Raw genomic sequence first — 23,664 nt, 5'->3', positions numbered from 1 at the left:
CCCCCCCCCCCCCCCCCCCCCCCCCCCCCCCAGCTCTCTGACGCCGTGTTTTCCCATCTCAGGCGGCAACCGCCCATCCAAGGATGGGTCCCTCCAGTTCCCAGACGTGAGGGAACAGGAATGAGGGCTCACCAGCTCTCCTACTTTGCCCTCCTTTCTGCCGCGTCTTCATCAGGGAAGAACTCAGGGGAGGATGTGGGTAATGTCTCCCTTCAGCATCCATGGAGATACTCCCAGCGTCCCAGCCCTCGCTGCTCTCCAAGGCCACTTTTGTATGAGCAGGTCAGGTTCCAAGAGTATCAAGTCATGAAATGACCTCCCTCAGCCCCCACCCACCCCGCCCCTTTCATCTGGCCTGACCTTGCTTCCTCCTCTCGGCGTGTTCTTTGCCAGACTGTATCAAAGAGGGAGCCCCACAAGTCCTCTGCTCCTGCAAGTGCCTACAAGTGCAAGCCCAGGGCCTTATGGGAGTCAGATGGACACACACTTTGAACAGGCAGGGGCTGGCGAGAGCCCCCATGGCTGTCCCCTCTCTCCCCAAGGCTCTGTGCCCTCTGCAAGCCTTCGCCAGAACAATGCTTCAGACATCCTCTCCTGCATCTGTAGCCAGTGCCAGCCCGTACCCGCCGGCAGCTAGGGTAGGCAGAGACGTCATGGGTCCCCCATAGTCTGGACCAGTGATGGACTTATCCATCTCTCAACATGCTCTCACCTTGTTTGACAGAAAGCCCAGCATGAGCTGCCTCGGCGTGGGGGCACCTGAGGTAGGTGGGGCGGGTGTGTGGGGGGGAGATAGCTCTTTTTATGCCGGGAGGGACAGGCATCCCAGATAACTGGGCTGAAGGGAGGCGTCTTCATGCATTCAGGTCCATCTGCTTTATCTATAGCCTCTCCCTAACCCCCTGGAAAGAAGAACTGGAGCAGTTCTCCCTAGGTCTTGGGAAGAGTCTTCACTTCCTCTTCTCCCTCCCATTAGAATAGATGATGATAGAAAGAGGAAATGATGTCTCCACCATGCCTAGATGCCTGTGCCAAGCAAAGATGTAAAACAAGGATGTGAAAATTATGTCAGTCAATGGGGTTATACCCAATAAGTCATCCTTTTTACTGTGTTCGGGGGTATCTTTATTCACAGGAGGCAAAACAGAGGTCCCAGGTCAGTTCCCAGCTCCCCATCTCCACCAGCTGCCTGGGGGTCTTTGAGTTGGTGGGACGAAGTAGTTTCTGGGGACCCACACAGGATGAGCCTTACACAGAACCTGGCTCTCCCCAGGGGCCCAGTATTGAGTATTGAGTGGAGAAGAGCAGAGGGCAGCCTGTCAGAGAGGTAGTGGGAAGATCCGTCAGTCACAGATGTTCCAGAAGGGCGCAGGTGAGGCCTTGAGAGTGGGTACAAAGGAGCATGGCATCCCCCAGCTGCTCTGTGCTGGGGCCTAGTGTTTCCCAAATAGGGCTCTAGGGGTTCGAATCACTTCTGAGACTGAGAACCCAGGCTCAGAGAACAAAGCAAATCTCAAAGGCCAGCAACAGGTACTGATGCTGGGGGCAGGGACTCTGGGATAAAGCAGACTTCTGGGGCATAAGAAGCCCAGGGCTGGCCTGAGGGGCAGCTGGGATGCCCAAGAAAGAGCATGAAGAAAAATCAGAGCAAGTGCAAGTGTACTGAAGATAGACTTGGGACAGAGAAGTCCAACCTTGTAGGTAGAGGAGATCACTAGCAAATCCAGGTAAACAGGGATACTTGAAAGACCAGAGGGTGGTGGGCTTGGTCAGGATGGATCTATCTCAATCCTTATCTCTCTCTCTCTATCCTCCTCTCTCTCTCTCTCTCTCCATATATATATCAGTTAGCTCTTGTGTAACAAACCATCCCAACACTCAGTGGCCTAAAGCATTAACTATTTACTATTCCTCATGGGTCTATGGTTGGCTGGGCCTAGCTAGTCTTGGCTGGGCACACGCACGCTTTGGCCATCAGTTGCCGCATTGGCTGGGAGCTGGCTGGTGTAGGACGGCCCTCCGCACACCAGTCCAGTCTTGTTCACACAGTGATTACATGGGTCCAGGAAAGCAAGTGAAAATATGCAAGGCCTCATGACATCATGACTTGGAACTGATACACTGTCACTTCTGCCACACTCTTTTGGACAAACAAGTCTCAAGGCTAAGCCTTACTTTAAGGGGTTTGGAAATAGGCTCAGCCGCTTCATGGGAGGAACTACAAGGTCACATTGGTGGGAGGGGAGAGAAATGGGACCGTTTTTGCCATCAATCTCCCACACTACCCATTTACAAAAGACAGAAACGTGGGCATCATGATGCCTTCCTTTTACTCTCCAACATCCATTACATCACTGACGCAATTCAATTTCACCTCTCAAGCTCCATTCAACTTCTCCCACTGCCACCACCCCAGCCCGAAGAGCCCTAAGCATCGGTCTAACTGGTTTACTCACATTTTGTCCTCTCTATGCTTGGATTTCTTCAAAGTGCAAGTCAGATCAAATCAAGATCCTATCACCTCTCCTTGCCCCAACCCTGCAAAGACCCTGCATCAGTCAGGTCAGAGCTGCAAGCAACAGAAACAGGCTGTGACCAGAGCAGAAAAGGAGCCTAATCAAAGGGGATTGATTAGCTCACAGGGCCCTTGGTCAACTAGACCCAGAGACCACACAGGCACAAGGGGTGGGGGCTGGGTAGCCAGCGCCACCATCAAAACCACACTGCTGGAGCATGGGGGGGGGGGGTACCACGGCCACCACTGCCACCTACACTGCCCCTAGCTCCTGGTCATTGCTGCCACCACCACCACCACCAGGGGGATCCTCTATGGTTCTCCCTTCCTCGCATCATTTGCTCCGGACTCAAAGACCTGGGTGGAAAAACCCTATTGGCTAAAGCCCCCAGTTTTGGAAATGAGAGTGAAATAATCTCGTGTAATTTCTGTGCTGACCCAGTCAGTGGGGATTTCCTCAGTCACAGGTAGGAGATGGAGGTGCTGGACATTCGTTTTCTCAAACTTTATGGTGCTTAGTGGGCTCCCAAAGCCAGCAGAGGCTGGCCGGGGGGATATCTTAGCGGGTATGTGGTATTCCATTTCTCTTAGTTTCAATTATATAGTCAAGTCCCTTGTATAATCAGGTTTTGGGGGGGGGGGGTGGCTTTTTTTTTTTTTTTTTTTTTTGCAAAACTATAAAGAGGAAAAAGTGAGCCTGGTCCTCTGGAGGAAAAGAAATAGGTCAAAAGCTAAAAGTATGACCTAATCCCTCTGTAGTTAGGCAGGAAATAGGAGACGGGCAAATGTTGTGCAAGAGAGAGATTCCCCTGGGCTTGGCAAGAGGATCGAGTGCGGGAGGCCGGGCTCAGCACCCCTTAGACTCTCACAGACTTTGTCCAGCTGCTAAGAAAACTCCCTCCCAGTGTCTCTCCGTCCGCATGAGGATAGGCTCCTCTGTTCCTACCCTGGAAAGAGCGATGAGAGGCTGGAAGGGGACAGGAGTAAACTGGAAAGGGGACTTAAGTGGCCGCTTGTTGGTGCCTCCCCCAGATCCCTTTACAGGCTGGTCCCCCCCTCCCCCCTCCCGGCAGCTGCTGTACTCGGTGCCTGCTGCTGGGTCACCGCTGCCTTCTTCCCTAGAGAATTAGCTCAAACGGAGCTCAGGGCTTGGCAGGCTATGTGTCCCCACCCCCAGCAGCCCGCAGCCAATGGCTGACGGAGACGTAAAGCCCCGCCCCCTCCTCCAGGTATGTCTTACCTCGGAGGCTAGACTCCAGCCCTAACCGCGCTCTGCCTAGCGGTGGGGGTGACAGAGGCCCTTCGCACCGTGGATCTGAGGGCGAGGGGAGCCGTTGACGTGCTCTTGGGGCCTCCCCTTCCCTCGGCCCCTGCCTCCCCATCCCAGCCCAAAGTTGGGCCTCCTCTCCTCTCTTACTCCACTTCCTCCCGGGGTTGGGAGTCAGAGAAAGGATGGCAGCCCGTCCGTTGGCTCTCTTTTGCCCCCTCGTGGATCTGGTGAGTGCTTTGGCGACTCCCAAATCGTCCCCCACGCCAACCCCCTAGCCTACTAGTTTTTCCAAAAGTGGAACCTTGGAACTGAGGAGAGCTGAGATTGGGGTCGGGTAAACATTTGTAGCTGGCAAAGTTGAGGGTAGTTTTCAGGAGCAAAGGACTTGGTGGGTTTACTGGGGGAAATGCATGGTAATTTGGCTCAGAAAACCTTGGGGTTCATGAAGGCCAGGCATGGAAGCTGCGGTGAAGGAGCTGGTTGATTCCACGAGTGATTTCTGTGGTCTTGAGCCAGGTATCACCGCTTCGGATCACAGATTCTTCTCATAACAAGTGGAGAGAATCAGACCAGCTCCTGTAATCTGAGGTCGTTGGTGGGTACTTACAGATTTTTTGAAAAAAGATTTATTTATTTTAGAGAGAGAGTGCGAGAGAGCACTGCGTGAGTGGGGGGAGGGGCAGAAGGAGAGAATATGCGGGCAGATTCCATGATGAGCGCGGAGCCCCTGGGGCTGGATCTCACCACCCTGAGATCACAACCAGAGCGGAAATCAAGAGTCTGAGTTTAACCGACTCTTTAACCGACTGAGTCCCCCAGGCATCCCAGTGTAATGACAGACTTGAGAAAGCTTTGGTGTCTCAAGCCACACCGATCTTGTTGCCTATGAATTTCCATCATATGTCCCATCTTAGCTCTGTAACTTTATATGTGATTATCTATTTTATTTCTTCCGTGTACTGAAACCTCTTCCTACTGGTCTTCCAGCTTCCACATCTCACATTGCAACTAGAATTCTCTTACTTAATACCATGTGGGTGTGACACAAAAGCCTTCAAGCCTTTCGCATTGCACCTAAAGGCCCAGTTATGTTCTGTGGCCCCTCAAACCTTCATGATCTGGAGCTTGCCTATTTCTCCAGCCTCACTCTTATTCTCTCTTCTTTGCTTCTTCTGGTCCCATGCCTTCCTTCAGTTCCTCCACCAGCTCTTTTCCAACTCAGAGTGTTTTCACCTGCTATTCCTTCTGCCTGGAGAATCCTTTTCTCACGTGTGTGTGTGTGTGTGTGTGTGTGTGTGTGTGTGGCCAGCTCGTTTTCAGTTCTTTATAGCTTAGTTTAATTATCATATCACAGAGGAACTATACCCAGTTTCCCTCTATTTATTTCCTTCATCGTAATTACCACAGTCTTACATTATCTTGTTTACATGTTGACCCCCGCCCCCTTAAAATGAGTCTTCCCGGGCTGCCTGGGTGGCTCAGTTGGTTAAGCATCTGCCTTGGGCTCAGGTCATGATCCCAGCGTCCTGGGATTGAGCTCCACATCAGGCTCCCTGCTCAGCGGGGAGTCTGCTTCTTCCTCTGCCCCTCCCCCTGCTCACGCACGCGTGCGCGCGTGCACGCTCTCTCTCTCTCGCTCTCTTTCTTTCTCAAATAAATAAAATATTTGAAAATAAATAAATAAAATGAGCCTTCTCACCCCAAGGGCATTATTTACTGTTGTAATCCCTAATGCCTTAAATACTGCCTACTATTTTTCTAACATCAGTTAGGAATGTGTTCGGCTGCAAGTAACAACAACAAAAATATGACAGTGAACTTAATAAATAGGGGTTTATTTTAGCCACCTAAGAAGAAATCCAAAGGCAAGCTGAATGCTGGTATTGTTTTAATTACCCAAAATACCATTGGGCACCCAGGCTTTTTGCATATTTCTGCTTCATTATCCTTAGCACGTTGATGTTTCTCCCCTCATTTGTTACAAGATGGCTACTCCAGGTGTAGGCATCACAGCCACATGTAAGCTGGGGAGACACAAAGAAGGTGCTAATCATGTCTCCTTCTATGGGAGCGAAAGTTTTCCTAAGACTCCCTGAGCAGATTTCCCTTCCACACCTCATTACCCATAACTGGGTTGCTGGTTCTAGCTTCAAGGGAGGCTGGAAAATGGATCGTATGATGCTTAATTTTATGTGTCAACTTGACTGGGCCATGGGGTGCCCAGATATTTTGGTCAAATATTATTCTAGGTGCTTCTGTGAAGGTTTTTTTGGATGAAATTAACATTTAAATTAGTTGGCTCCATGGAGCACATTGCCCTCCCTAATGTACGCTTCATTCATTTGAAAATCTGAATAGAACAGAAGGGCTGACTCTCTCCCAAGTAAGAGAGAGTTCTTCCTAGCTGACTGCTTTTGAACTGGGACATCGACCTTTTCCTCTTTTCAGGTTTGAACCCAAACATCAGCTCTTCTTGGGTCTGGAGCCTGCCAGCCTTTGGATGGGAACCACAGCAGCAGCAATCCTGGTTATCAGCCCTTTGGATTTGGACTGGAACAAAACCACCAGGTCTCTTGGGTCTCCAGCTTGCTGACTCACCCTGGAGTGCTTGGGACTTGCCTTCTTCCATAACCACATGAGCCAATTTTTTATAATCAATCAATCAATCAATCAATTCTATTAATTCTATTTCTATGGAGAACCCTAATACGGAATAATATTATTATGATTGGTTCAAAGTGCTGTACAACAGAAATCTAATGTGAGTCATTTGTGTAACTCAAAGTCTTCTAGTAGCCACATTAAACACATAAAGAGATGAAATCACTTGTGATAATATATTTTATCTAACCCAAGCTATTCAAAACATTATTACTGTGATGTGAAATCAATATACAAAATAATGAGATATTTTATAAATCTTCAAAATCTGCTGTGCATTTTATACTTAAAACACATCTTGATTCAGACCAGCCACATTTCCAGTGCCCAACAGCCTCATATGGCTAGGGTCTACCATATTGGCCAGTGTAGGCGTAGACCATCGAGATACATTACTCGTATTCAGAATATATAAAGAACTCTTAAAACTCAGTAATAAGAAACCAACAACTCAACAAAGTATGGAAAAAGATTTGAACCGATACTTCACCAAAGAAGGGATACAGATAGCAAGTAAGTGCACAAAAAGGTGTTCGACATTCGACCTAGTTAGTCATAGGGGAAACGTAAATCAAACCACAATGGAGTCTTACTATACACCCACTAGAAAAACTGAAAGAAGGAGAAAGACACAACAAGTGTTGTTGAGGGTGAAGGTCAACGGGAACTCTCAGTACTGTTGGAAATGAAAGTGGTACAACCATTTTGAAAAAGAGTTTGGCATTCCTTAAAAAGTTAAACATACACCTATCACATGACCAAGCCATTTCATTCCTATGTATTTACCCAAGAGAAAGAAAATGTTCATACAAAATGTGAATGTTCATGGCAGCTTTGTTTGTAATAGTCAAAAATTGTAAGCAAGCCAAATGTTCAGCAAAAGAAGGATGGGTAAACAAATTATGGTGTACGAGGAAACACTGCCTGGGAATAGAAGCAAATTACTGACACCTGCAACAACATAGATGGGTCTCAACATAATTACGCTGGGTGGTAGAAGTCGTATTAAGAAGGGTATTGTAGGTGGGTTCCACGGTGGCAGGGCTATGTTAAGTGAAGAAGGAGGCGAAGCATGTGTTTTAAAGGAATAGCCTTGGGTTTGTGCCATGGGGGGGGGGCATGGTGTCTCTTCCCTTTAAAGCTCATAGGGCTCAGCGGAGCCATCGGCTTTTTAGAAGTGTGAACTTCAGGAGGCCACACGATGACTGCTCTCCGCCACGCGAGGGCATCGGTCACACACCCAAGGGTCAGAGAGTAAGAGTCGTTCCTCTGAGCCTGGCATCAGTCATGGCTTAGGCTGAAATTGCAACACGATGCAATGAGACATATAGGTAGGTCCAGGCCAAGGTACATGACCCAGGGCCCGAGTAAGGAAGGCCCCAATTCCACACTCCTGTTCCTAAATGCCAACTATTGAAAATTCCAGTGTTGGCTGGAACAATCTATTATTGATGGTCAGTAGGACTCAGCAAATGCAGCACAAAGCAGCACAGCTCGAAACACAAGCAGGGAGCAGAACTGTTCATAAGCCAAAGCCAGAGAAGAGAGACCTCCAGTGGTTGTGGTCATCACCTAGACACCCACTTGGCGTGCCAGTTGTTGGGGTCCATTCTGCCTCTCTGGGCAGACCACGTGTGTTGAAGTATTGCCGGTGGTGTGTCATGATGTCTGCAACTGGCTTTGAAAAGCTGCATCCCAAAGGCAGTGGGGAGCCATTGAGGGCTTTTGACAGAGTAGGGACAACATTGATTTGGGTCAGAGAAAAATCCTTGGGGTGAAGGGGTGGTATGCTGCGGTGGGGAAGAAGGGATGGAAGTGGGAGGAGTGGCAAGGAGATGGGTTTTAGGTGACCATCTTAATAGTCCAATGAGAGTTGCAAAAATGTCACTCTGTATTTAGGGGAGGGGACGAGGGCAAGGGGACATAGTGCCTAGTGGCTTAGAAATAAAAGAACATGGCTGGAAGCCAGACTACTTGGGCTCAGGTAGCTGCTGGTACATTAATTAACCTTGGTGTGCCTCAGTTTCCTTATCTGTACAATGAAAGTGCATTCGTCTGGAAGGGCTACCATAAGAAAGTCTCACAAGCTGGATGGCTTAGACAACAGATATTTATTTTCTCAGGGCTCCTGGGTGGCTCAATTGGTTAAGTGTCTGCCTTCGGCTCAGGTCATGATCCCAGGGTCCCGGTATCGAGCCCCACATGGGGCTCCTTGCTCAGCAGGGAGCCTGCTCCTCCCTCTGCCTGCTGCTCCCCCTGCTTGTCTTCTCTTTCTCACTCTATCTCAAATAAACAAATAAAATCTTTTTTAAAAAAAGAAATTCATTTTCTCACAGTTCTGGGTCTGAGATCAAGGTTTTGGCAGGCTTGGTTTCTTCCCAGGCCTCTGCTTGGCTTGCAGATGGCCTTCCCTCCGTCTGTGACCGTATCCTAATTTCCTCATCTTATAAGGACGCCAGTATATATTGGCTTCGGGCCCACCCAAATGACCTCATTTTAGCTTAGTTGTGTCTTTAAAGACTATCTCCAAGTGCGGCCACACTGTGAGGTTTTGGCAGTTAGGACATCAAATATGAATTTTGGGGGCGACAACTCAGCCCATGTAGGAGGCTAATGAGAGAATTCACAGATTGGTGAGGATTAATTGAATTAGGACATGTAAAGTGCTTAGAACGGCGATAAAAAAATGTTTTTCTATTAATAAAGATGACATAGGAAAATGCGGCTGGCATGTCACGGATGTCCCCAAGCTCCCGCCTCCTCCAGGAGTGGGATCCTTTGAGTCCTTGCTGTTCTCTGAGCCCAGCACTCTCAGAAGCCCCCCTCACCTGCTTCCGGTGTCTCCCATCTGAGGTCACAATCCTTCTTTTTTTCTTTTTTTAAGATTTTATTTATTTATTTGAGACACACACACACAGAGAAAGAGAGCACAAGTGTGGAGGAGGGGCAGAGGGAGAGGGAGAAGCAGTCTTCCCGCTGAGTGGGGAGCCCGATGAGGGGCTCTATCCCAGGACCCTGAGATCATGACTTGAGCCCAAGCCAGACACTTAATTGAGCCACCCAGGCACCCCTAAGGTCACAGTTCTTAAAAGCCAGGATCCTCTTTAATCCCCTTCTCCCCGCAGGACAGCTTGACCAGAGGGTGTCTTGAAAACAGCTAAGCTTGTGGTTCTCCAAGTGTGGTCTCCAGACCATCGGCATCACCTGGGAACTTGCTGGAAAGCAAAGGAAGCAAATCTGCGGACTACCACCTGGGGGCAGCACAGGACCACTGGTAAGCATGGGCCACTGGAAGCACCCACAAATGCAAAGGCCTTTCAGGGCCCTTTCTGCCTGCGGTCTGGCCCCAAACCCCTCTGCTCTCCCCACAGCGCTGGAGAGACCTCTTGAGACCCCAAACCCGATTGCGTTACTGGTTCAGACATTTCCAGCGGCTCCCTACGGCGAGAAAGACGGTCCCTGCCGCATCTCCTGCCTCCTGCGTCTTGCGAGTCCGCGCGTGCTCTTTGTACCTTCCCTGGAGTCAGACCGACCTGGGTTTTGGAGCCCCTTACATGGAGTCAGGTAGATGAAAGCACGCTCTGCCGCGTGCCCTCTAGATGTGATCTGGGCAAAAACACATCATTCGGAGCCTCGGTTTCCTCATCCCTGAAATGGGGGCATTACTAAGTCTTTTAGGCGAGAGAGCTTGCTGATAAGAGGCTTTTATCGGCAGGTACTCAGTACGCAGCCCCCTTCCGCACTGCCTACCACGGCACACTGTCAGGGTGCACAGGCCCCTCCCGCCAGGTGCAGGGCATGCTGTCGCGCTCCGTCCATTTCCTCAGTGTCACCACTTCCAGCGGTGGGGACCTCATCTCTTTGCCAGGGGCTGCCTCTGGCGGCTGCTACCCCATGCACATAAAACTGTGTATAGGGGTAATAATAGGGCCTATCTCATGACACCGAGGGAAGGGCCTGGTTAGTGCCCCACAGAGAAGGGGTCCTGAGAGTTTTGCTGTTGGGGTGTAGACCTAGAAGCACTCGCTCTTCTCTTGCCCGTCTCTGTGACTCCGTCTACCCACAGGAGTGGCTGTGTCACAATATCCAGCAGTGGGTCCTGGCGCACTGGTGCCTTCCAGCTCCACCACTCCTGACCTCCTGCCCTTGGGCCACACGAGCTGGCTTCACCCCACCCCCCCGACATCTAAGATGCCCAGGTGATGTCATAGGGTGTAAGAGGACACCAGGCCCTGGGGACTGCCAGATGACCCTGGTACCTTGGCAGGGCAGCTGGTGCTGTGTGGGGCTCTCAGAACCTGGACCATCTCAGGCTGGGGACCTGGAAGTGACACAGGGCTTTGTCACCTGGAGCCACTGTCCCTTGTGGCTGCCTCCTGGGGGTGGTTTGCCTTGGTCTGCACATTCTGTGTGGGGCTGCTCCTGCCCCCGGAAGCAGTAGGCTTTCATCTACCTGACTCCATGTAAGGGGCTCCAAAAGCACCCTCCCCACCCCAGGGCTGAAGTCTCTCCTCTACCCAGGCTGTCGTACTGTCCCTGCAGGAGGCCTGGGGCAGAGTACCGCCCCCACCCTCTTCCAGGTAGGCTTTGCAGAAGTTGGCCATCTGTCGTCAGGACCAGCTACGCAATCCTGGGAGCTCTGTGCAATATGAAAATGCAGGTTGTGAAGGTTATGAAATGCAGGTTATGAAATTATGCAGAATCGCCAGACAGTGACAGCGGAGCAGTAAGCCACGTGTAGGGGCCTGCGTGGAGGCCCGGGGGGCCCCTGCCTAAAGCCCGGCTCTGACTGTGATCCTTACCTGTCAGCGTGCTCGAGTTTGTCAGGACTTCCCTTGCACCCAGGAGGGGCCCTGGAGCTGCTCAGAGATGATACCTGGACACAGAGTCATTACCCCTTCCCCACCTTAGGACGTCTGTTGGCTCAGAGATGCTTGGAGCCAGTGTTCTCTGCACGGCTGGCCTTTCTCACGGGCACCTCCCCAGGTTCCTGGAGTCATGGCAGCCTGAGGGGACTTTTCTGCCTCCCACCCTGTGGGTCCCCCTGGAGGGGTTGGAGCAGGGAGGGGGGGGGGAATCCCAATCATCAGACCTTTGGATTTCAGTTTTAGCAGCCCCTGGAGAGCCCCCAGATGTACTTCTTGTGCTCAAGGCTGTTCTGGGCTCTCTCTAGGCCCACCCTCCCAGCTTCTTCACCTCGCTCTGTGCCCCAGGAGGCTGGGCTGTGGGATTGCCCCAGGGGGCTGCCGGCATTCTGGCTTCCCACTGAGTGTGACCAATGGGAGCAGTAGCAGGCGTTGGAGGGAGGGAGGAATGTCAGGGGTGGGGCATTTACTCCACCAGCTCCCTCCCAGAATCTCCTACCCTGGCTGGGTCCCTGTCCCAGGTCACAGCTCCCGGCTGGCCAGCTGCCTCCGTTGAGCCATCCCTGCCTCTAGGGTCTGACTCTCCTAGCTGCTAGCTCCCTCCCCTTGGCTCGCCAGACCCCAGGCTGGTCAGAGAGTCCAGTTGTCACTACTGTCCCCTCTCCCCCCAGATGTCCTGATACCCTGCCCAAGCCTCTCTGTAAATAGTCCCTTTATCAAACTCTCCCAGGATTTTCCTGATTTGAATTTGCATCTATTTCCTTCTGGGACCCTGACTGGTACAAGGATCTCTGTTCTCTGTTGTTCTCCCAAATCTATCTTTGTAGCTTCCAGTTCCTTGGGAGAGCCAGGTCAGGGGCTGAGTATTCAGGAACTCAGGTCAGGGCCTCCTCTCTGGCTTCTTGCAGAAGTGGGGACCCTCCCTCATGTTTTCCCAAAGATGTCCGCCAGAGCCTCTATCTTCAGCTAATTGGGAACAGGGACCTAGAAGTTAATGTCTTTTCCTTCTTCAACTTAAGGGCCTGATGGAGGCAAGTTGGTTTCCTCAATCAGCACCTCAGCCCCAGAGAGATCCCCTGTGATCAGGTGACCAGGTAAATCAGACAAGCAGAGAATCAGATAACCAGGCAACCAGGTGACCGGACAGCCAGGCAGGCAGACGTGTAGACACACTTGCTGCAGGGCTCTCCCTTTTCTGGTATTCCTCTTCTCACTTCGATTCCTCTTCTCTTCCTGCCAGTCCCCTGGCTTATCTTTGACCTAAACCGGTCAGCCAATCAGGCTTAATCAAAGCTGCTCCCAGGACCTTCGTCACCAGGAAGAGGTTCTTTCTTGATGGACCTGCTGAGAGTTAGTGAGGTCCGGAGCTCCTGACCTTAAATCCAGGACAGGAGCCAACCAGGAAGGAGGCAGGACTGAGAGGCAGACACTGAGCCCTGATTAAGCCATTCCTAAAGCTGGCAACCCTGAAACCTTTCATTTCTATGAGCCAGTGGATTCCCTTTTTGCTTAAAGCCAGTGTATGTGGAGTGTAATAATAAGAAATAGATGTATTTGGTCTTTGTCTCCATTCCTGGCACAGAGCATCTCAAAACCGTTGGAATTTCTTAGGCGATGGGAGTGTCTTTTGTTATTCCTAACAAGTCCTTCTGATCAAACTTGAGTTTATGCTAATGAGGTGATTTAGGATCGGGTCCCTGTGTAGCCTCTGGATTGCGGGGGACCCTTCCCGAACTCCTATGAACCTCTTCATCCGGTTGTTAATGTGTATCCTTTCTACTAACCTGGTAATGTAAGTGTAAGTCGATATTTCCCTGTGTTTGTGAGGCATCCTAGAAAATTAGTGGAGCTGAGGGGGTTTGTGGGAAGCCCTGATTTACAACTGGGCAGTCTGAAGTACGGATGTGCTGGACTTGAGATTGGCACTTGAGGTGAGGGGCAGTCTATCTGCCCCTAGCTTTATTGGGATGTAATCGACATATAACGTTGTTTGAGTTTAAGTGGTGTACGATGTGTTGAATTGATACACTTGTATATACCGAAATGATTACTACCCTCGTGTTGGTTTCCACTTCCATCTCGCTACAGAATTATCATTTCTTTTTTCGTGATCAGGACATTGAAGGTTTACTTTCTCAGCAACGTAAGTGAGATCATACAGTATTTGCTTTCGTATGGCTTATTTCACTTAGCGTAAGGCCTTCAAGTTTCATCCAAGTGGTTGCAAATGGCAGGATTTCCTTCCTTCTCAGGGCTGAGCAATATTGCATTTTACACACACACACACACACACACACACACACACACACACACACACACCATCTTCTTTATCCATTCACCTGTTGCCAGACACTCGTGTCGTTTCCGTATCTCGGCTACTGTGAATAATGCTGCAGTGAAATCAGGGGTGCAGATAATCTCTTTGAGATCCTATTTTCATTTCCTTGGGATACTTCTCCAGAAGTGGGATTGCTGGATCAGATAATGTTTTCTAATGTTTTGCGGAACCTCCATCCTGTTTTCCACAGTGGCCGCACCAATTTACGTTCGGAAGTGGGGAGTAGTTTTCACCTGTGTGGTCTGATGCCTGCAGGTAGGTAGACTCAGAATGGAGTTAAATTGTAGCACAACCCAGTTGGTGGCCGCTGGAGAAATGAATCGCATTGCTGTGGGAAAACCCCACACACCTGGCGTCTGAAGTGTTTTGTGTGGGAACGTAGAGACGGTTTCCCAGACTCTGCAAAGGCAAGCGCGCTGGTGGGGGTGGGAGCGCGGATGCTTTGCTCCACTGGCCTGCCGTTGAGCCCGAGAGGGATCAGGACAGAACCGCACACGCAAGAGGCCTCTCTTTGCTTGTGAGAGTCTGGGATCAAACCCGGGTTTGCTTCTAGAGAGCTGGGTCAATGGACATGTCCCTTCTGCTCTCGGGCCCTGGCTTCTCATGGGTAGTTGTGGGGAGACCTTCTTGCCCCACTGTGCCACTGAGGGTGAGCATCGTTCCCTGGGACCCGCTGGTGGGGTGCGAAGGCCAGGAGCAGAGCCGACTCAGATCTGGCTCTCAGAGCCCAAGTCCTTGTGGCCTCCAGGGGGGCCAGGGCCCTCCTGCCCCCATTCGTCATTCAGAAAGCTCCGGCTCCCGGCCAGGGTAAAAGCCTCAGGCTGCGGCAGCTAAGCCTTCTCCGCTCTGGGCCTCTCCCTCCTTCTCCCTGTGCTTCCCTCAAACCCTGCCCCAAATTGGTGTTGTGCAGGGAGCTGAACACATGATGTTAATGACCGTTTTATCAGGAAAGCCCATCTGCTCTCAGAACTCAGCCTTTAATTGCTTGGGATTGCTTGTCCTTAATGCTTTGAGTTGTGCTTCTCAAAGAATGGACTTCAGACGGGCAGCGTGTCACCAGGGGAGGACTTGCTAGAAATGCACGTTCTTGGGGCTCGTGGGTGGCTCAGTCCTTAAGCATCTGCCTTCGGCCTGGGGCATGATCCCAGGGTTCTGGGATTGAGCCCGGCATCGGGCTCCCTGCTCCACTGGGAGCCTGCTTCTTCCTCTCCCACTCCCCCTGCTTGTGTTCCCTCTCTCGCTGGCTGTCTCTCTCTCTCTCTGTCAAATAAATAAATAAAATCTTTAAAAAAAGAAAAAAAAAAGAAATGCACATTCTCAGGCCCCACGCCAGACCTGGGGTGGGACCCAGCGATGTGTGTTTGAAGGCGTCCCCTCAGGGGATGCTCGCTCAAGTGTGAGAACCCTTGGAGCTGCGGTGAGAAGAGCATGCAGCTGTTGCTGGAACACAAGGGGCAGGAGGGGATGAGCGGGTACCCCATTCCCCGCCACCTCCGCTCCTGGGAGTGAGTGTTGGCGGCTAACGCCTCCAGCTGACCCTTCGCTTGAGCACTGCCCTGTGCTGAGTCTCTAGGCCCAGAAATGTCTGAGAGATTATGTACACACTGTCTCCCCTGCCCCCGCCAGGGGGCCACAGCCAATGACTGATGGTTGGGGTGTCACAGGCTGGCCCCTTGCCTCAAGGTGGGGCACGCTGGTGTGAATTACTCTCCAGATGCCCTCTATGAATTGGGTCAAGGCTTTAATTGTTAGACTTTAATTGCTCCAAGTTGCTGCTTATCCCAAATGCCTAGAGCTGTTGTTGGTGTCACAGGTATGAGTTACCGCACGACACCCTGGTGTAAAAAGAAAATGTCATTTGACTTGCTTTGGAAAAATAAAAATGAACCTGGCTCCGAGGCGCTGTCTCCCAAGATGACTGCTGGGTTCCCGTCCTCTGCAAGCTGGTTCCAAGTCAGTGAGGAGGGAAGTGGGGAGGTCCCTGCATCCAGGTGCTGCTGAGACCACGGGGGCAAGACATCACAGGGACATGTGTCGTGGGGAAATTAAAAAAAAAATTGATTATTCTCCTCCCCAACTGCCCTTCCTGAGAGGGGAGAAAGGAAAATGTTTACTTGCTGTCTTCAGTGAGGGGGAAAAAAATACAAAACAAAGGCAGGGCATGAATTCGTTTCCGCAGTGGTTCCTGGCAGGTATGAGAGCAGATGGCGTGCGTGCGTGCGTATGTGTAGAGATGTGTGTGTGTGTGTGTGTGTGCGCGCGCGCAGGGGTGTGTTTGCATGTGTGTACTCAGAGGTGTGTTTACACGTGTGAGCCTGGGGTTTGGGTTCCATTACAGAGAGATAGTAGCCAAGGCCAGAGGCCCCATCACCGCCCCCCCCACCCAAGGTGTCTGTCGCGCCCTCCGTGTCAGTTTTCTGGCCGGGACCTCACAGCTGAGGGGGCTCTCGCCCGCTACCTGGCGGGAGCGCGCTGGGAGCATGGCAGCTGTTGCCGGACGGGACAGTGCGATGACCTACCTGAGCTCTGGTGGCTCTTTGCTTCAGGGCTCTAGGGGTCTAACATTCTGAGTTGGGAGCAAAAACAGCAAAACCTGGGCCATTTTGGCCCCAAACGTATCTAGAGGCCTCAGGGGTGAGGGAGAAGGGGAATCTAGGTAAATAAAAATATAAAAAGACCAGACAGAAATATAGGAAAACGTTTGCAGCCCCTTGTTCCCTGGGATCTGTGCTCCTGGGGGCTGCCTATTCATGGCTTTGCTTTTATTTGCATTTTTGAGACTTTCTAAAACCAAGACGAATTATGTGTATGACAATTAAAAATGAAACCACAGAATAATGACAAACACCCCCACCTCTCCTCCTTGAGTGCCAGCTTCCTTTCCTACCCCCACTATCAGAGGAAAGCTTTTATTTCCTCAACCTGGTCTTTCGAAAACCTCTCCGCACACAGAGAGAAATGGAAAGAACAGTACAGCAAACACCCATAAGGTACAATATACCCAACCACCTAGGTTCCAAAACGGTAATATTTTTTCTCTTTGCTTTATTTAGACGTAGATACTATTCCTTAAAACATTTGAAAGTAAATTGTGACGTGTTTCACTTCTAAACACATCTAAATACATCATCCACGTATCAAGATTCCAAAGACTCCAGGCGCCAGTTTCTTGTGGAATGTCCTGCAATCTGGTTCAGCCACTGTCAGCCCTCCCTCCCCAGGCCATTTGCCTCCACAGGATGTTTCTCTGGACTGCTTCCCCTGTCCAGATCGGCTGTAGATTCAGGGTCTATTACAAGCTCCACCTCCTCCATGAAGCCTTCCTTGGAATTATCAAGTATACCCTGTTTTGTTATTCAACTTTTCATTCAACATTTCACGAGTAGAACAACTCAGCCCGAGACCCAGTCCTGCTCTCTGGAAGCCTGCGGTCCGAGTGTCGGGCAGGAAACGGGCAATTAGGTGGAGGGCTGTGGGTGCTGTGGGAGGCGCTAGGACTTGGTGCTGGCGGACGAGGTCGGGGAGGGGAGCCTCCCTGAGGCTGGGAGTGGTCAGAGAGGGTATTTCAGAGGGGCTGAGGGCATCCGAGCTGAGCCCTGAAGGATCCATGGGAGGATGGGGAGCCAGGGACGGGTCAGGATTGGTGGAAGGCGTCTTGGTTAGAGGTTCCTATTAGCAAAATGTCTCTGCCCACCTCGTCAAAAATACTGTTGGAGTGAACGAGCTGCAGAAGAGAGAATGGATTGGAGAAGGACAGACCTGGAGGCACAGGGTCTATCTGGGAGTGTTACAGCCACCCAGGGGATAATCACAGTGTCGACCCGAGCAGATGGATACGAGGGTGTTGGAGAGGTCCACGCGGTAAGGTTTGGTTTTGACTAGACATGGGAGCGTGAGGAGGGAGATAAGTCAAAGTGGATAAAGCATCTACACTTCGGCTTGAGCAGCTGGACTGATATGATGTCTTTGATGAGTCAGGTAATTTAAAAAAAGAAATCGGATTTTATGGGTGGGTGGGTGGGGAAATGAGCTTCCTTTCGCGTGTGTTTTGTTTGAAGTTCCTGTGGTTCATCCGAGCGGAGACATCTGATACTTGGGAGTTGATATGAAAGGTCAGGGGCTCATCTAGACTGCGGGTACAGCTCTGCGGGGCTTCCGCAAGTGCACGGCAAACGACGCGTGCCCAGGAAGAGAGTGCGTCGGCAGGGAGGCGGGCTGAGCCCCGCACTCAGGGGAAATGCCCTGTTTAAGAGTTAGAAGGAGGGGACTGAAGAGGAGTGGCCAGAAAGGTAAAGAAGAAAGGCAGGCCCTGCTGCCAAAGAAGCCAAGAGCGCTGCCAAGGAAGGAGGAAGTGGCTAGTGAGTCGGATGATCCCAAGAGGGTAAGTCAGATGAGGATGTACAAAGGTCCTGTGAGGGTGTTATCATCCAAGAGCAGTTTCCACGGAGCAATAAGAGCAGAAGTAAGAGCTCCAGGGGCTGGAGTGGAAAGGACAACTAAGGCAGGGAGATGCCCATAGGGTTTGCTCCTTGAGTGATAGGAAGGAGTTGAGAGTGGAGGCTGGATGGATGGAGGAAGGGAGAGCCCTTTGAAAAGGGTCTCCCATTCTCCACTGTCCCTCAGTAATCAGCTGGGGAGGAGGGAAGCTCTGATGGGACATGGGGGTGGAGAAGGAATGTGGCAACTGCCAAATAAACACACCATCCAGGGAAGCCGGCCAAGGCTGGGCCCAGAATATCTGGAACGGAACCCATCTTCCTTCTGAAGCAGGAAGTGGTGCTGGGAGCTGAGTTGACCATGGAATTTCCGAGCTGTGAGGATATTCCCGGTGAATGCTTTTTATTTATTTATTTTTTCATTCATGAAAAAGAGTTGGAATTAAGTGACACCCCCCCCCCCCACATTCCCTCCCACAGAGGAAGTGCTTAATTTAGCCTAATGTTCCCAGTTGAAAAATATCCTTGCGGTCTGGAGACTTCTGCTGGGTTGTTTGTCACCCTTGAATATGGCAGGATGTTAATGCATATGGCAGGATTGGGCTCTTTGTGTCTTGATTTCAGCGGAGAGAATAGGTGGCACCATCCCAACCTCAATACCAAGGGGACGTCCTGTTAGACCACCTCCACAGGATGTGGGAAGAGGTGTCGAACACCAGCTTTGGGAACCTTAGATGACCCTCCCCAAGTTGGCCCATCAAAGAGGTTGGTGAGGCAGAGAGAGAGAGTAGAAAATTAGAATCTCTTTGCAGGAACTCGTGCTAGGGGTCTATCTCCCTTGGGATGAAGTGGAGAGGTGCTTCCCCCTTATCTAGGGTCAAATGAGAGGGTCCTCGATGATACCACTCCAAAAACTTAATATACACCCCTGGAACTTGTAGGGCACAGTAGACTGGCCTTGGAACCACCCAAGAAATTTGATTTGTGAAAGGACTGTGCCTAGAGCTGACTACCCGGGATCTAAATGGAAATGCGTTTGGGAGTAGCTGCAGCCCCAGAGGTGGTGGGTCAAAGGGGCTAGTCTTCTTGGACCAGATATGGACACGCATAAGAAGCAAAGAGGATTGTTTAGATCCCTCCCCAAAGAGTCACCTGGCATGAGGGGGTGACCCCAGCATGAGGACCCCGGAGGCATACCATCCCCGATACCTATAAAAGGTGTTTATAAGAGGTGTATCTATGAGAGGTGGCTTTTAAAAGAGATAGGCCAGGACCCCAAGGCTTTCTCAAACATTTATGGGAAGAGTTCTTGGCTGTACAATGGGCATCTGTCCAACAGCAAAGATCAGAATACAGCTGTTGCTTTCACATCTGTGATATTGTAATTTATCTTAAGATATATAATTTAGTCTTTGTCCCTGGCTTCTGGCACAGAGCTCCTGAAATCCTTGGGATTTCTTAAGTGATAAGAGCAATGAAGGTATCTTGATATTCATAACAAACCCTTTTCAATCTCACCTGAGTTTATGTTAAGGAGGTGACATTTGGAAAGGCCCAAGGATGGGAGCTCGTGGCCAGGGAACCAACAACCATGAGATTAGAGGGTTGGAACTTTCAGTACCCCCCCATACTTCCAGGGAGGGGAGAGGGGCTGGAGATTAAGTTCAATCACCCATGGCCAATGATTTATTCAATCAGGTCTATGTAACAAAGCCTCCATAAACCCCTAAAAGGACAGGGCTGGTAGAGCTTCTGGATTGGTGAACACACGGAAGTGCTGGGAGAATTCACGCTCAAAGAATTATTGGAAGCTCCATGCGCTTTCCTCCATACCTTGTCCTATGCATCCATCCCTTCCATCTGGTGTCTCCTGAGTTGTATCCTTTTATAATAAACTGGTAATCTACTAAGTAAAATATTTCTCTGAGTTCTGTGAGCTGCTCTAGCAGACTAATCAAACCCAAGGAGGGAGTCATGGAACCTCCACTCTATAGCTGTGGGTCAGAAGCACAGAGGGGGCACCTGGGTGGCTCAGTGTCGTGAGATGGAGCTCCTGAGCCATGCTCCCTCTCTCCAAAACAGAAGAAGAAGAAGAAGAAGAAGAAGAAGGAGGAGGAGGAGGAGGAGGAGGAAGAGGAGGAGAAGGAGGGGAAGAAACAAAGGACAACCTGACAGAGAGAGCAAGAGAACACAAGCAGGGGGAGCAGCAGAGGGAGAGGGAGAAGCAGGCTCCCCGCTGAGCAGGGAGCCCAACATGAGGCTCGATCTCAGGACCCTGGGATCATGACCTGAGTTAAAGGCAGATGCTTAACTGACTGAGCCACCCAGGGGCCCTGCACAGAGGACAACCTGGATTCTTGGTTGGCATTAGTATCCAAAGTGGCTGGTGGAATGAGGGGGTCAGTCTTGTGGGACTGAGCCCTTAACATGTGAGATCTGATGCTATTTCCAGGTAGGTAGTGTCAGAATTGAGTTGAACTGTGGGACACCTGGTCAATGTCCTCTAAGAATTGGAGAATTAATTGGTGTGTTGGAAAAAAAACCACACACATTGGAACATTTAAGTCTATTATTTCATTTGCCCTTAAGGGAGTTCCATTAAGCTGAATAAGGGAGGATGTCATAGTGTAGAGACCAATGAATAGAAGTTAAGCGTTTTCAAATGTTAAAAAAAAAAAAATGGGGGCACCTGCGTGGCTCAGTAGGCTAAGTGTCCTGGGATCCGAGCCCCGTGTTGGACTCCTGGCTCAGCGGGGAGCCTGCTTCTTCCTCTCCTTCTGCTGCACGCCCTGCTGGTGCTCTCTCTCTCTCTGTCTCAAATAAATAAATAAAATCTTAAAAAAAAAGAAGATGTTCTTTGGGTAAGGTTCCTTAAACACCAAAATGAGTGTGGATAAATATGCCTGAAGCCTTCTAGGGGTTTGAAGAGGCTGGACTACTAAGGAAACTCCACGCCTGGTCTAAAACCCTTAAAGCAACCCAAGACCTGAACCAGGAGAAGCCAGCTGAGAAAGCTCTGTAGAACCCTGGTCTTTATGCGCATGCTTGAAAGTCCACTTTTAACTGAGCAGAATTAATCTCCAAATGGGCGATGTCGGGGCCAAAGAGGCAATGGGCCAGAACTAAACGGGCCAACCAAGGATCTCACTTCATTGTCAGGGCAGTGAGTTCCATGACTCTTCCCCTTGGGCTCCCCCCTCTGTGGGGCTTGATCGTAGCTTGAATCATCCGCCACTGCTGGGCAGGTCCCGCGCTCTCCTCTTTTCAAAGGAGAGCTTTTGCTGCTGTTACCCTGTTTCTACTCCAGCATTGTACATATCCCCATGTGTGGTAGGAAACAGATAACTTTTATTTTATTGGTCATCGAACACAGAGAAGTTTATCCAGACCCGATGGAGAGGGCAGCACATCTTGCGTAGATCCTGACTTTTGAGCTGGAGTCATTCATCGGATAGGATTTGGGGGTCCCCTCCCTTGGGGAGGGGCAAGAGATTTTCTACGTGTGGGTACAAGGGTTTGCATGGCAAAAGTGGTGGACTGTTACAAAGATTGCTAAATGTACCCCATCTTCTCTATTTTCCTTTTATTCTATGGCAGTGGAAGTTTCTGATAGGCACTTGGTTACTAACCAGGACCCCATTTCCCAGATTCCTCTGCAGCTGGTTGTAACTCTGTATCCAGGCCGATGAAATATGAATGGAAGTGATGTACACAATTCCCTGGTTGTACCCTTAAAAGAACGTTTACTTGTGTTCATTTAGCTTAGTCTTCATTTCTGAAATGATTTTTTTATTTTACTCAAAATTCTCTAAGTGCTGCACTTCTAATTTTTTTCTCTTCTGATTTATGTTGCTATTTCGTATCTAATAGGATCTCATTATCTTTTAGCTCATTTTGGTATAGAAGATTACATTTTTTTAAAGATTTTATTTCTTTATTCGACAGATATCGAGACAGCCAGCGAGAGAGGGAACACAAGCAGGGGGAGTGGGAGAGAAAGAAGCAGGCTCATAGCAGAAGAGCCTGATGTGGGGCTCGACCCCACAATGCCAGGATCACGCCCTGAGCTGAAGGCAGACGCTTAACCGCTGTGCCATCCAGGCGCCCCAGAAGATTACATTTTAAAATCTGTTTTGCGGGCACATCTTTCTGACTCATGTTCATTGTCTGTAGGATTTTTTTGCTCCCTATCTCCTTCTTTCTTATAATAACATTATATGGGATTGGGCCTTGAGCATTTTCTATTGCTTATTTCTATGTCAAGTTAGTTTTCCTGAACTTTTAGAAGAAGGTTATCCAGGACTTCCAGTACAAATAGAAGCAAATGACAGTGGGTTTCCTTGTCTTATTATAGAATTTTAAGAGTAAAAATGTAACATTTCTCTTTTAAGTATTTTTTCTTTTTTTTTTTAATTTAAATTCAATTAGCTAACATCATTAGTTTTTGATGTAGTGTTCAATGATTCATTAGTTGCATATAAGTATGCTTTTTAAAAAGGATGTTGGTGGACATCATTTACCAGGTTTAGGAAGTTCCATTCTGTTTCTAGATACTTACGAATTTTAATTTTTAATGGACATATTTTTAAAAAATATTTTTCCATTTGAGGTAACCTTGTGTATTTTTGAAATTTAATAGTGAGGTGAGTAATATGTTTTAATGTTGAACTATTTCTGAATTCTGGAGGTAAATCTAATGAGGGTATAATGTGTCGTTGCTTTAAATACATTATTGTACGTAGTTTGTAGATTTTTGTTTTGAATTTTTGTATCTATGCTTGTAAGTGATATTGGTCTGCGATATTTCTTTCTCATTTTGTTCTTGTTTGGTTTGGGTATCAAACCCTAAAGTATTGTTCTAACCTCATAAAATGATTTGGGACATGTTTTTTGTTGTTTTTTTTTTAAATTTTTTGGAACAGTTTGCATGAGATTGGAATGATCTATTCCTTGAATGCTTTGAAGAAACTGCCCATAAAACCATCAGAGCCCCTTTTTAAAGGGGTAGATTTTCAATATTTGATTAAATTTTTCAAATGGTTATGGAATTTTTTATCTTTTCTATTTCTCCTTCAGTTAGTTTTGGATAGATGTATTTTCTAGGAAGTTACTCATTTCATCTAAGTTTTTAAGTTTAGTAGCAAAAAACTTCATAGTTTATAGTTTAAATTTCTGTATTTTCTGTTATGATGCATCTTTTTTCATTTTTAATATTGTTAAGTTGTACCTTCTTATATATCATACGTATTCTTCTTATAATATATAAAATATATTCTTATATATGATATATATGTATCTAATATACATTATGTATGTACTTAATTCCCAAATTTTATTATTTCATTCCTTCTGTTTTTTTCCACATTTATTCTATTACTTTCCTCCTCCTGTTTAATGTTGACTCAGAAGCTCAATAATTTTCAGACTTTCTTCTTTTCTAATATTATCATTTATAGTTACATGCCAATCATTTGTCATGTTTCCTAGAAGTAGAGCCTACGATGGGGATTCTTGTGTATATGATTTATTGAGAGAGGAGAGGGCTCTCTCAGAATAAGGAGCTGAGGGAAGCTGGATAA

General features: G+C 49.0%; 1 long non-coding RNA gene and 1 pseudogene across 1 annotated transcript; one reads left to right on the top strand and one right to left on the bottom strand.

Moving 5' to 3' along the window:
- The window catches only part of LOC103674533, a 1,089-nt pseudogene extending 866 nt beyond the window's left edge, over positions 1 to 223 (bottom strand).
- A 3,548-nt stretch (positions 224 to 3,771) lies between these two features.
- LOC121104540 lies at positions 3,772 to 6,707 on the top strand. The gene is made up of 2 exons (XR_005836854.1): positions 3,772 to 4,012; positions 6,234 to 6,707. It is a non-coding gene; the product is annotated as an uncharacterized LOC121104540 (long non-coding RNA).
- Positions 6,708 to 23,664: the final 16,957 nt, after the last annotated feature.

Source organism: Ursus maritimus, unplaced genomic scaffold (genome assembly GCF_017311325.1).
Source record: "Ursus maritimus isolate PB19 unplaced genomic scaffold, ASM1731132v1 scaffold_22, whole genome shotgun sequence".
Taxonomy (NCBI): domain Eukaryota; kingdom Metazoa; phylum Chordata; class Mammalia; order Carnivora; family Ursidae; genus Ursus; species Ursus maritimus.
Note: the sequence above shows the minus strand (reverse complement) of the source record. Positions and strands in the feature narration are given on the sequence as shown.